The sequence below is a fragment of the Peromyscus maniculatus genome, chromosome 9, assembly GCF_049852395.1.
Source record: "Peromyscus maniculatus bairdii isolate BWxNUB_F1_BW_parent chromosome 9, HU_Pman_BW_mat_3.1, whole genome shotgun sequence".
Lineage (NCBI taxonomy): Eukaryota > Metazoa > Chordata > Mammalia > Rodentia > Cricetidae > Peromyscus > Peromyscus maniculatus.
In genome coordinates this window covers 103,974,775-103,986,825 of record NC_134860.1, presented here as the reverse complement: position 1 = coordinate 103,986,825, position 12,051 = coordinate 103,974,775, and the positions used below count along the sequence as shown (strand labels likewise).

The following is a 12,051-nucleotide window of genomic DNA, read 5'->3' as shown; positions in this document are numbered from 1 at the left end:
CATTTTGGAAGGAAGATGTCTGACTGTTCACCAAAGCACATACACCATTTCGTGCTGAGTGTGTAATGAAAGGTAACTTGTGTGTTTAGTTTCACAGTGAAATGAATGCACAATGAAGTCAGTTATTCACAAATGAAATAATACCCAGAAGCTATCCGAAGGAATTAACACCCAAGGAATATACTTTGTATATTATTTGCATAACATTTTAAACATTACTGACATATGACTAACTATTTCTTTTACTTTTAAGATTACAGGATAAATACATCATTTCACATTCTCATTCTTTCCTCTCAATCTTCCTCCTTGCCACCTTTAAAATTCATGATCTTTTAACATTAATCATATATATGTGTGTGTGTGTGTGTGTGTGTGTGTGTGTGATATATATATGTACAATCGACTCAGTCTGTATATTGTTACTTGTATTTATGTTTTCTGAAGAAGTCATAAGGAATCATAGTATTAAGCATCTAACTAAAAATCCTATAATACATGGAAGTTGGTGTATAAATATGTATAAAATTTTTAAATGAAATTTTCCCACCAAGACTGACAATGGCCCATCCAAGAGCCAAAGGCCATCTAATCAAAACTCCTACACCAGGAATAAGAAGCCCTCTTTGGAGTTGCTAGCCAACATACATCTCAGGGTCTCCAACACAATTCAGTCTTCACTTTCACAGCTTCACATAATGACCTTCTCTGGGCCTCCATGCAGGGACTCCCCTGCCAGACTTCTGGCCACAGTAATTTTCTTCAACTTTGGAGGAAGATTCCACAAGCACTTTTCTCCTGCAATCTTCTTGACTCTAAAGCCAATTACATGTGCCCTGAGCAACCAAGTTCCTGTGCTTGATTAAGATAGAGCCTGGCCCTTTCCTTCAGTTACATTTGTATGAACTTTGATTTGTTGTTACTCCTTAATAACAGATCCTTCCTTAGTCCTTTTCTTTTTACACAAATTGCAGGATTTGCTGAGTGAGGTCTCACACTGAAGTCACCATTCCTTTTTTAGATTTTTCCTTATTTCATTCAGTAAAAATTTTGGCTCCATTCCTGGTGATGTTTCCCCTCATACTGTACATCTTATAATTCTTTTTGCCCTGCTTCTGCCTAAGTTCTGTACTTTTCCATTATATATCTACATAGTAACTAACAACCATGTGATAGAGTCAGTATTAGCTTGTCTTTCGATATCTTCTGCCAAAGAAATCAGTTGAAAATTTTTCAATTTAGCCTCAGGCCGATTCTTAGGACAAGGGACTTAGTCAATGTTCTATTGCTGTGAAGAGACACCATGGTTACAGCAACTCTTATAAAGGAAAGCATTTAATTTGGGCTTGATGTTTTAGAGGTTTGGTCCATTGTCCTCATGTCAGGAAGAGTGAGGGCATGATAGCAGACATGGAGCTGGAGACAGAGCTAAGAGCTCTACATCTGCATCTGCAGTCAGCAAGAAGACAGTCACTGGACCTGGCCTGAGCATTTGAAACCCACAAGGACCACCATCAGTGACACACTTCCTCCAACAAGGCCACACCAACCCCAACAAGGCCATACCTTCTAATCCCTGGCAAGTAGCACCACTACCTAAAGACCAAGTGTTCAAATATGAGCTTATAAGAGTCATTCCTGTTCAAACCACCAAAAAGGACAAAAAGCAACCACATTCTTTGACAAAATACCACAAGAAAGAATTCTAGACGAGGTCTTAATATCATTCCTCTCTGAAAGCTCTTGAGCTAGGGCCTCCGTAGTCCACATTGCTCTTAGTACTCTTGTCTTCCATGTCCTACTATCATGGCCCATTAAGCCCCATTATGCCCCATTTACATTGTTCAATCATTTTTCCAGTAATAACACCTTTAAATAAGACACAGAAATTTGTTGTTTCATTCAAAAATCCTTATAAACAAAGTGTTTCTCTTTAAATGGTGTGTGAAACAAGGGTTGCCATCATTGTTCACTTCAGGGACTTTCTGAAAGTTTAATACGGTGGAACTCAATAAATCATAAGACAAAATGCAGTAGACTAACATGTTTTCTTTCTTAAATAATAATGATCTCTTAGAGGAAATAAAAATGATTCTTATGTTGTGATGGAGTTATATTCTGATAATCTGAAAACAGCATAAACTAAAAATGCATTTAATATATCTAACCTAGAACATATCATAGCTTAACCTAGCCTACCTTAAATGTGTACAAAACTTTGATATTGGTGAAATTATTAAGGCCACTCCACGTAGTTAAAAGGGAGGTTTATTAGTGGCATAACTTACAAATGAAGGGATAGGTAAGTCACAGGGTCTAGGAAAAAAGTAGCACAGTCCAGAGGTGTTCTCTGGAGAACTCTGCTCAGTCTACCTCCAGCGTCCAGGGTCCAGGAACTAAGAGAAGGCGGTGCATCCAGATCTCGGGTCTTCAGGGCACTCTCTTGGCCCCGCCTTGTAGGCATGATAGTTACCAAAGCCTCAATGGGGCTTGGAACTTACAGACCAAAGCTGGAATGGCTACCCACTACACTTTTATATTGGCCCACAGCTGGGTAGAGTCATCTAATGCAAAGCCTATTGCATAATAAGGTGATGAATGGTATATAAAATTTAATTGTCAGTGTACTGAAAATGAAAAGCAATGGGAGTATGAATATATCTTTGAATCACAGGAAATCAAACTATTGAGTATTGCTTGTGTGTGGAAGAATATTCTCTGTGCTTCCCTAGACTGATTCACTTCCATCCCTCAGTATTTTCTGTAAATGGATGGTTCTCTTCCACCCACCAATTCCCAAATAACCAATCAGAGGCTTAATATTACTTCTAAATGCTCAGCTGATAGTTTAGGCTTATTACAATCTACTCAACCTGTATATTGTTACTTGTATTTATGTTTTCTGAAGAAGTCATAAGGAATCATAGTATTAATCATCTATCTAAAAAATCCTACAATACATGGAAGTTAGTATATAAATATACATATACTTTTTAAATGAAATATTCCCACCAGGGCTGACAATGCCCCATCCAAGAACCAAAGGCCATGTAACCAAAACTCCAACAGCCAATAATGAGGCAGATATAGGTGGGATGTGTAGGCAGAGAGGAAATAGGAAGAGGAACCTAGGTATACGAGAGAAATGCAAGAAGACACGGAGGAAGGAGGATGGGTAATATGCGACATAATATGGAATAATAGAAATGGTATAATTTAAGTTAGAAGAGCTAGTTAAAAACAAACCTAAGCTAAGGCCAAGCTCTCATAATTAATAATGTTGTGAGCTGATTGCCCAGGTAAAAAATCCAACTACATCTTTAGACTGATCTAAACATGACTGGGGATATAGTAATGGCATTTTAGCCAACAAGTTTTTTAAAAAATTACTTTTTAAAAAAATGCATATACAGAAATAATTGAGCTTTACATTTTTCTAGATAATAGCATTTTAAAAATCATACAAGTCACCTTAAAACTTGGATTTAAATCTAAGTTTTGTGACCTCTGTTGTAGTTCCTAAATGTCCCTCATTTACAAATTTGATGCCTAGCTATGGCCTGTTTTAAAGGTTCCATACCTTTAGGAAATGGAACCTAATAGAAGGAAGTCACAGGAGGTGGACCTTAAGGTTTCCTAGCCCAGCACCACTTTCTGATCACTCTTTTTTTCCAGACACTGATGCGATGTGAACAGTGGGCGTTCAGCAAGTGCCACCATGCCTTCTCCAACAGAAGGGACTGTATACCCTCAAACTGTATGCTAGAATAAACTCTTTTTTCCTTAAATCAGTTCCTGTCAAGTATTTTGTCTCAACAAACCTAACCAAAACAGCATCTTGTGAATAAATACTACACTTAGAGGGGAAAAAAATGAGAAAGTTTAAGAAAACATTCAAATGAATACTGAAATAGCACATAAATGACATAGTAATAAAGACTCATGCTTTAAATAATTTTGAGTAAACTCTGTCTCAGTAATGGCTTATTCAAATTTTTCTGCATAGCTCTTCATTAATCTCTTATCCAAACAAGATTATCATTTTTCTTATGCAAATATACCAGCAAAATAAGGGCAATATTTTAGCACACTACGCCATTAGGGAGAACAAAACTAGTTCCTCTGGGAGAAAAAAAAAATGCCTTTCATTCCCAGATTTTGACAGACAGTGAACAAAGTTTCTGTTTCAGTTTCTTATATCCTACAAAACTATGCAATCACACCCGAGAATAAAGGGCATCAGAAACATGAGCACATTGCTTATACTTTACCATGAGCTACTGAATTCAAAGACATGTATTCCTTTATATTTGACTTTTGAACTAACATTGTCTTTACCTGTTTAGGTTTATTTTTAATAAAAATAACTTGACTTATTTGTTATAGCACATTTGATCACACTGTGAACCCCAAGATGGTGTTATTTAACTGGAAAAGCCTGTTTCCACTTGTGGTGTGGCTCATCCCTAGCACACACCTTTAATCCAAGATAGTTCTGCTTGAATATAATGAACAGGATTAAATAAAGTCAACCATAGGTTAAGAGGCAGAGCAAGCAACCAGTTGACAAGAAGTGAGCATTATATTATTTTTTTTAAAGCAGCATGTAAGAGGGAGTCAGGAGGATGAATAGAAAGATACACAGGAAGTAGAAGAAAGGGACATTCAGTTTGAATAGTGTTGTTGAAGACAGCAGAGGAGAATAGGAAGGCTTCTGAGATGTTGGCAAAGGAGGAAGTTCAGCTGGGTGCTTTCTCTGTCTCTCTCAGCCAGCAGGCTTTGACAACAGCACCTGGCTCCTGAGTTTTATTAATAAAATTGAATGATTGAGATTTTTTCAAAAAAAAAAAAAAAACAACATTTAGTACTCTAATATGTGGCACAACTACATGGACAGAGAAATCATGCCAGTTGCAGACAAATTAAGAAGCTGTCAGATATGATAAGACATCCGGGAAATCCTTAAGGAGAGAATTAAGTAATGTTAAAAGAAAAAAATCCTTCCCATGTTAAGGATGGGAAATATCATAATACAGGGCATTAGTGTTATATTTTAAAAGTGGTGTGACGGAGTCAAACCATCCAACAGCCTCACGTGGGAGGTTTATTGAGGGGAGGGGAGAGAAGGGGTTGAGACTGGTCCCTGGGGACAAGAGTAGAGGAAGAGAAAGACAAAGAGATGGGAGGTGTACAAGGCCCGCCTTTTATAGGAAACTTAGCGAATGCACACAGGGGGTGCTCTTAGTGGCTGCAGCTGAGCTGCGTCCCATCAGGACACTACAGGCAGGCCAGGACAGATGCCTAAATGCTAACAATTAGGACCCTGCATAATGCTACTCCAGATGGCTTGAAAGTAGAAGCAGAAAATGAAAAGGCAAATGACTTAACTGAGATTGAGATAGCATCAATAATAATTACTATCAGTCTGGTAATTCTTATTTTATCCTTAATAGCCACAGTGGTTTGTTGTGCCAAATATGAAAAGTGGATTGATAAGATACAAGCCTTAGAAAAATTTATAAATGAAAAATAAAAAAAAAATACTGTCACAAAAGAGGAATTTAGACAAGAACCTACAGTACCACTGCATGATGAAACTAAAGAGGGGTGGCCCAAGAATGTTAGACAAACAACCTTAGTTTATCCAGTTACTATACAAAAACTTCCAGCAGATGATAGGAACCCCAGAGGTTATGAAGAAGTTAAACGGAATCCTATAGAAATGTTAGACTGAGGAGATCTAAGGAAGTGGTCATTTCATAATGTATGTATTCACCCTATGTGAAGCAGATGTTAAATTCATGGGCAATCCAGAACAGAATTTTCCCCCAAGATTGGAAAGAATTGACAACAGCAATATTGGAAGCTGGTCCTCAGTTACAATGGTGAACATGATGGGAAGATGAAGCTAGAGCCATAGAATAATGAAACAGGGCTAGAGGCCCTGATACTACCAAACTGATAATAATTGTGATCAGCATTATGTCACTCTAAATCGGTTACCCTTCGTTTATTTTTTTTTCCAGTTTTCATCTGCCTAGTGTAGCACTATACAGATTCCAAACTCCCTGCATTATGATATTTCCCAGTCCTAATGTGGATTTTTTCCTTTGGACTTCCCAGGTGTCTTACCAAATCTGCCGTGACATCTGTGGTAGCATGGTTGTGAGACACTCAGAGCTGGTATGTGGATGCAGAGGGATCTTGGTGGAAGAAGCCATCTGAGCGGCGGCTGAGGCTACAGGTAGACGTGGCAGTTTCAGAAGCTGTAGTATGATCTTGTGTCATGCATTGGATGCCAAATGTTGTTTTTATCTGTTACTATATTTACCAAAAAACCGAGGGAGTCAGATATTGGGGAGAAAACTTGCTAGATCAGAGAAGCCATGAGGCAACCAGCTGACCTTCCCTTTTGGCCAGAGACCCAGCAAGAGAAGCATCTCTCCATTTATCCCAAACTACAAAGACCATAAATGTCTAAGTCCCCCCTACTCCTTCCTATGGACCTCCCTATCCATACTCCTAGGTTATCTGTTCTCTCTATGGCTAATTCTTGTCAACTAGTCACTGGCTCCACTCTCTGATCCACAATTAATTTTATTAACACAGTCTCAGAGTTTCACAGCACTATCAAATATCCTGCAACAGTGCTCTGACTTCATTCACTGTTCAGAAACTCCTGCGAAGTACAGGATGGGCTAGGATTTGTCTTGCAGCTTCATGAACCCTGTCCCTTCTTGGTTTTCTAGAGTCAACTGAACATTTATGAACAGAAATTTTACTCTCCTGTGATTATAGTAAGTCACAGAGTTCTCTAACTTACATTATATCTGTATTCAATGTAGAGGCAGACAAAAAATACCAAGTGCATAGACTTCAGCCGTGGGTTAAGAAATTAAGTCTTGTGCATTGCATGAGTTTGCTTGATGACTATCCTTGGTGCATTTGTCTAAAGATAGCTAGATCTACTGGAGCTCGTCCAGGTGGCAGTGCTGGTGACATTCAGATACCTTTCACATATCATCAGTGACAAATAGTAGAATCCTACAGTGCAGAAGTACAAGTGTAGCCCTTGCGTATGAGCCCAAGCAAGTCAGGTCTCTCAAAGGGGTGGCATATAGACAGATAGGAGATTTGCAGCCCTGTGAAATGCACAATTTCACATGCAAGGCAAAGGAAATTCCTTAAAAGAGGGAAGGGAAGCAGAGGTGCTCTGGGGCCATGAGAGGCACTGGTGCCTCTCAGTTAACAAGGTAACAAAGAATACAAGAAAAGTCTGAGCATGGGGCCTTTGGAGGGGTTTGGGGAAAACAAGGGTCCGTATAAGCTGATGTAAGTAAATACCACCTTTAATTCAAAAAGAACACTGCTTTATCATAAATGAGGTGACTAAAGTGTCGAGTTTTACAAAAACACTTTCTTTACTTTATAACAAAGAACTTTATCTTTCAATAAATTCCTCTAAGAAGCCATCAATCATGGAAAAACTTGTCATAGTGGTTTAGGATGTCATAAGAAGAATGCTATGAAATGAACTGATCAATCAGTAAACTTTTCTCTCTCTGTCACAGCTCTGGACTCTGAAGATTGCAATGCTGCTGGATTTGATGTCTTCAGGTCCCTGGTTTACAGATAGTAGAAAGGAGAAAACAGTTCTTTGGGGCCTATTTCATAAGGATGCTGACCAATTTGAGAGGATCTCAACTTTGCTGGTCATAACCTCCCATGTGACCTGTCTCCTCATACCATCACCCTGGTGCCTAATACTTCAACATATAAACTTGAGGAAGACAGGAGCTATCAGTCCATAATATCATCATATTTGTGACAAACCAGTCTTGATCGGAGGAAAATGTCATGTAACGGTTGTCAGAATATGCTTTCCACTATTTTCTCCAATATAGTGTGTTTATATTCATAAGGGAAATGGCCTTAGAATTCTTATTTTGTACTATGATTATGATCAACTTTTAGCATCCTCTTTGTGTGATAGGATTATAGCACTGATTGGGATTTTTCTTTAATGGTGGTAAGAGAGGTATTATTACCCAGGTAGTTTCCAAACATTTAACATCCTTATATCCCCTGCTTTTTTTTTTAACTTACTTGTTGAAGCATATAAAAACAGTTAATTTCAAAAATATATAATATTTTATAAATTTTTAGTAGAAATTTTATCTTAATTTTTTGTAAATGGTGAATAAAATATGATGTACTTGTCATCGTTAATGTAAGCCAATTCAGCTCTATCTAGTATTTAAAATTCAATTCATTTTTCATTATGAAAGTATTTTAGAGGAGGCGGGTGCTTTCTACACTGTCAAAGTGAATTTCAAGACTGTCATTTTGCCTTTCCTTGCTTTATTAGCGCTACATAATTTGTGTATTATATGTTTATCTTCTGTAGTTTAGTAACACAATGCACTGCAAATATATGTCTTGAGTAAGCCTTTATGGCTAAGAAGAGTTAGTTCCGCCCCAGGGACAACAAGAATCTCATCTAGGAGCATGCCTTTAATACATAAACAAAAATGCTAGACCCTTGCCTCCTCTGTCTGAACTGTATGCAACAGGAGACAGTACTTCTGTGCTTTACCATCCCAAGGCCAATGTCAGACAACTAAGGTCACTCCTATGGTGAAGAGCCCATCAAACTATAGGCTAGGGAATCTTAAACTACTTGTGTATCGCTGCTTTGATTTTCCTTCAGAAACCCCTGTAAAGGCTCTCATTTAGACACCCCCAACTGCTCCTCTTCCAGCCCATTCTTCTGTCTCCTGACCACTCGGTGCCTTTTCCACATGGTCCTGTATGATGTACCAGGGTTTTTCCCATGTCTAGACATATGATTTCAACCTCCTTCGTTTCCTTGATAGCCTCTTGTTCCCCTTTCTCTTAGCACCACACTAAAGGAATTGAACACACTCGGCATGCAGCATTTAATGTAAATTTCCCCTTGAGTTGTTGTGATAATGGCCCTGTAATTTCTGGATTGTCTCTATACTTTATTCATTAACAGCAGATGAACAGCACACAGAAATAACACAGCATCAAGTATCATGACTCCTAGTTAGAGAATCTTGTTTTGCTGTCATTTGTCTTGTTGTTGAAGTGATGAATATGCTGCACAACTGTACAAGTCATTAAAAGAGTAGGAATGCTGTCACTTATTTTCTGACTGTGAGTACTGTAATACTACAGTACCAATGAAAACAGAGTCAAGGATAAACACTCTGTGCTCAATAGTCTTCCATTTATATAAAGCCATGTCAGAAAAACTACGTCAAAAGCACCATGTTTCCAAGTTTTCTGAGTACTAGACTACATATTTTAAACTGTGATTTATGAATTAATTTCATAGATATATCATATTACCAATTTTAATACCTTAAGAGACAGTATCTACAAGAAATGAATATAATTGGCAAATATAGCAAATGGGTAAACTGCACATATCACATATATGTATCTAAAACACTCTGAACACTGTGACAAGAGGATCACAAGTTTGAAGACAGATTTGATTACGTAATGAAAATTTATGTTTAATCAGACACCATCAACTGGACAAAGGATAATTCACCATGACCTTGTCAAAAAGTAAAACAAACTGTGAAATAAAGCACAGAGAAGCAAAATGAAAACAAAGCGCATGCAGACTGTGCTAGAGTTTAGAGAAAAGGAGACAGCATAAAGATAATAATAAACAAACTCAAAAAAAAGCAATGAATATACTATGCCACAAGAACCTGCTGTAATTTACTCTATCCCAACTGTGAAGGGGGCATTTTTGACATGTGTATTTTTCTACAATCCTGGAAGAAAATGGAAGCATGAAAATACTGTTTTTTTTTGGTTGCAGGATTATTTTGCCCTCAAGGATACATCGTGGTGATGGAGTTGGTAACATTTGTGGGTTGGAAGTCTCAATGGTTCCATCATATTGATTTTAAGCAACCAATGCAAAGTTGGGACAAGAAGAATACTGTCAGAGACCTCAGGATGACATAGCCTGTGCCATCATAAAGTTATCTAAGACTGTCTCATTAGGTGATTCAGCTTTCAGATTCCACAACCTCAAGAAACAGAGTTGATTTCCATAAAATACCATACCTCTAAAACCAGAAAAAGCAGATAATCATCGAGTTTGAGGAATCATTGGAATGAAGACTATTTGTCAAATACAGTTTTTCATTCTTTGATAGTTTTTATTTGTGATGGTTCTCTAAGATGGATGATGCTTTGTCCTGGTTGATACCCATGGAACAGCTAACGGACAGTATTTCCTAGTTCTCATTTTTTTATGTTTGACAAGATAATGAATACACAGTCTGAGGAACTGACAGGCAACATGGACAACTTCAACATCATCATTATCAAATGCTCAATCAACATCATCATTATCAATGCTCAATGCCATCAGTGAACAACTCGGCCATTAGTGACTCATCTGAACTGGATATGAATTTGTGCATCATACTCAAATATTGTAAAAAATGAATAATATACCTTTGGAATTAGATTTGGTAATAATATAAAATACAAACAATAAGTCAAATTAGTAACTTTTTCAACAGGCATGGTATTTTCTTATTTCTTGAAAACTTTTGGGCTATTTCCTTTGGTTTTATTATTCGAAATTCTTTGTGTCAATTTTTTCTCCCATCTGTATAGCTTTTTCTTCCAATAATCAAATACAAAATTCCTATTAGAAGCAAACATTCATTTTCTTTTTCCACTCGCTCTGGAGCAATCTCACATAGTTGGCTTTAGTATAAAGCTCCTGGCTAGTTATTCAGCCACTCTCCCACAGAGCTAGCTATTCACAATCAGGACAAATCCCTCAATTCAATTTTATTCAGTGCAGCTCAATTCCAAGTAGCTCATTTCAACTCAGTTCAACCCATTCTACCGCATGTTAATGCCAATTCTAATTCTGTCCTGTTTTTCTTTTCTTCCCTTTTACTTATTTCCTTATTTATTTATCTATTTTGATGAAAGGACACCTGAGAAATAGATCTGGTATTTTGATCAGTCACTCAGATGTCCTTCCCTGAAAGGTGGATGCTTACATTTGGGTGCCACTCTTGACAAATTGCAGTTTTTTTACACATATCTTGTTTATTGAATTGGTACTCTTTTCTTCAAGATTTTAAAATTAATTTATTAAATTCCAGTAATTGCACTTTCTATGATCTATTCAGTGAGCTTTCCATGTTGATTTCTGATGATCTATCTCTTGATACAAAAATAGAAACATGTAATGACACAATTTGTCTTTGCAACAGAACTTATTACAATGTTCTTTCTGTTTCTCCACTTTTATTTCATGTTATGACCAGAAACTCTGCTCTGGTGCTCCCTTGGCAGCACATAGACTAAAATTGGAACAACACAGAGAAGATTAGCATGGCCCCTGCACAAGGATGACACGCAAATTCATCAAGTGTCTTATGTCTTTGCCAGCCTGTGTTAAATACCCAAGGGAAGCCTTACCACTATAAGAAGTGGATGGGGGTGTGATGGAAGGAGGTAGGGGGAGTGGGAGAAGAGGAGGCAGGGGCAACAGTGATTGGTATGTAAAATGAAAACATATGTAAAAAGAAGGAAAAAAATCCATGAAATAAAAAATTGTTACATATTTCTTAGAATTTGTAAAATTCTGGAATTTATGATGTGTTCCTGCCCTTGTACTCCCCACATCTATGTGAATACGTTTGGTTGTTGTAATCTTAACACTCTTAATGTTTTGTCTGCTTGCTTGTTTTTTCCTTTTCTTTTTTTTTCCTGTAAGCTGAGATGCTCTATTCAACATCATCACCATTTTCATTAAATCCATTAGGCTAACTCTGTTGTTGAAAAGAGTTACCAGTTGTTTTACATCAGTAAACTATCTTTAGTTTGGATAATCACTGAAGTCCCTGTGGGGTCTGTTTCAGTTACTTTTCTGTTGCTGTGATAGAACATCTTGACAAAGCATCTTAGGAGTTTGTTTTGGCTTAGGGTTACGCTTCCAAACCACTAGATGTCCATAGTGGCAGGAAGAGCATG

General features: G+C 37.4%; 1 non-coding gene across 1 annotated transcript; it reads left to right on the top strand.

The window, feature by feature from the left end:
- Nucleotides 1-11,355: 11,355 nt before the first annotated feature.
- On the top strand, nt 11,356-11,461 carry LOC121832503 (U6 spliceosomal RNA). Its single transcript, XR_006076147.1, has one exon. It is a non-coding gene; the product is annotated as a U6 spliceosomal RNA (small nuclear RNA).
- The last annotated feature ends 590 nt before the right edge of the window (nt 11,462-12,051 follow it).